Source organism: Gastrolobium bilobum, unplaced genomic scaffold (genome assembly GCF_033153095.1).
Source record: "Gastrolobium bilobum isolate Gb01-03AN ecotype WA unplaced genomic scaffold, APGP_CSIRO_Gbil_v1 utg85175, whole genome shotgun sequence".
Taxonomy (NCBI): Eukaryota; Viridiplantae; Streptophyta; class Magnoliopsida; order Fabales; family Fabaceae; genus Gastrolobium; species Gastrolobium bilobum.
In genome coordinates this window covers 2,689-5,376 of record NW_026899999.1, presented here as the reverse complement: position 1 = coordinate 5,376, position 2,688 = coordinate 2,689, and positions in this window count along the sequence as shown.

The following is a 2,688-nucleotide window of genomic DNA, read 5'->3' as shown; positions in this document are numbered from 1 at the left end:
TTTTATGGGTTCCACTTTTAACCTAATTTAATTCGCATATTATACAGTGGCGGATCCATGATTTTTCCTATGGGGGCGAAAAATCAAATATTTCTTCATTTCTCCAATCACAATATGCATTATACAACATGATTAAAATAATCACTTAAATTTAAAAGGTAAGGAGAGTAACCCCGACTGATAAGCCTCCCAATGCAGGGAACGAAGTCTTGGCATGTCAGTGGTCTTTTGAAGATTGTCAATAATAGTCAACATATATGATGTATACCAAGATAGTGTTATTGACACCAGGCCACATAAAATACCTAGCAATAGATACAGCGGAAGCTCTGAAAACAAGTTGAATAATCTCTTCATGATTTGATATATTTTACTCATATTTGACAGGGCAAAAATGAGTAAAGCAATAAGTAACAAACAGTAGATGTATAAAATTATATATATCATCTGAAAGAACAAACTTTTGAATTTTGATGGCTTACCATTGGGGGAATGGAAGTCATACTCGGGAACTTTAAAAGCTGGTTCAGAGCCAAGGCCAATCTCGAAAACAACATAAGCTACAACAACACTAAGTATAACCATTGAAGTATTATTTGTAAGTAGTAAAGATGCATCAACAGAAAGTGATGGCCACAAAATAGATTCTACAGCAAAAATACAACCAACAACAATAGCATTGAAACCGGTGATGAGAAAATACAAATTAATCCCAACCAATGCATCAACATATCATGAATTTCTTAAAAAGTAACAATGAGATTGATACCAGCAGAGAGGTTAGTAGTCGATCTAGCGGCGAGAAGAGAGAGAATTCCGATGGAATTCTTGTCAAAGAAAGAAGCAACACCTTTGGCAATGGAAGTTTATTTCGACGCTAGGACCTTCTTGACCTAAGGAATTACAAGTTCCTAAAGTAACAGAAGCTGCCATAGACTTCAAGAAAGGGCATGAAGCAGATTTGAATGGATCTCGGTCCACATCAGAATTAAAACTCTCTCTACAATTACATGTTGGGTCCGCCTTTGCTGTAACATGGACCAGGACCACCGATAAACCGAGCTAATTGACTTGGATTAGACTCAAATTTGGATAGCCAACTCAAAGTGGGCTTCTGAGCAAGACTCGTCGTGTTGCCATAAGCATCAACAATTTTGGACTTTTTCATAGTTTATTATATAATTTAGGTGTTTTCAATAATTGTTAGTTATTACCAGTTATTTCGTTTGAGTGTACGTTAATTGTGCATTATCTCCTTTGATTACGCATGATTCCTTTTGATTCTGTTTGATTTTATTTTATTTTGTTTGCCTATTTAAGGCTTGGAGAACCCTATTGTTATTCAGTTGTTTTTCGTTAATAAAATACATAAAAGAGAAATAGTATTTTCTCGCAATCCTTGTTTTCAGTCTTTCTTTATGTTTAACCAATAGGTTACTGCTTCAGCATTATTTGGTAATCAAAGCTCTGGTTATCATATAAATGGCTGAACAGAACAATGGTGGTCATGGACGACAAGGTCGAGGAAATGACCGCAAAGGGCGTGGTAACACCACTAATAGCGACGACGAACAATCAAACATCAACGCGCGAGACACCAAAATTATAGTTGTGATGGCAGAACAAGATAGACGAAAATTCAGGAGCTCAAACAACTGCTTGCCCTAACACAGTTGGATGAGTCAAATAAAGGAAGAGAGTTTGAAAGATTGTCTCATGAGGAAGAAAGGAGCGAAAATCCATTATGGAACCAGGAGCGACAAAGACGAAGTCGACTTTCCAATCAATCCTTTTTTTCCAATACCGGGATGAAGATTGAGATCCTGGAATTCGAGAGCGCCACTTATCTAGATGAGTTATACGCCATCGAAAAGGTTTTGACATCAAAAACTTGAGAGAAGACCAGAAGAAAAAATTGGTTGCTATCAAATTAAGGAAGCATGCCTCATTTTGGTGGGAACACATTAAGAAGCAACGAACTAGAGAAGGAAAATCGAAGATCAAGAGTTGGAATAAGATGAAGAAACTATTACAACAAAAATTCTTACCTATTCGCTACTGACATGAGGCATTTATTGCGTACCACAATCTCAAGAAGCGAGACTTGTCAGTTAAACAGTGTATCGCTGAATTTGACCATCTACGGATATGCTATGATATCGCAGAGGAGGACAAACAATTGATTGCTCGTTACCTAAGAGGACTGCAAATTGAGATCTCAAATGTCGTATACCTGCAACAGTATTGGTCATTAAGGATGTATGTCGACTGACTTTGAAGGTAGAGGGACAATGTAAGAGAAATGGAGGTACTTCAAAATTCCAACCCAGATTTTCTGACAACGAGGAGTTATTGAGCTCAGCAACTAACACTGGTGCGAGGAAGACTCTTTCTAATCCTAAACCAGTGAGCAAAGAAGGATCAACCAATGGTGGAGCAAAAAAGATTGATGTTGTGGCATAGAGGTGTTTCAAGTGTCAGAGGATCAGACATTTCGCTATGAGTTGTCCAAATCAGTAGACTATGATACTTATTGAAACTCCAATCTATGATGATGTCCCTGTCTATGAAGAATCTGACGAAGAAAAGAACAAAGAGTATCCACTTTTTGATGAAGTCCCTATCTATAATGAATCTGACAGAGAGCAAGATGATGAGAATCCAATTGTTGATGCTCCTATCAATGAC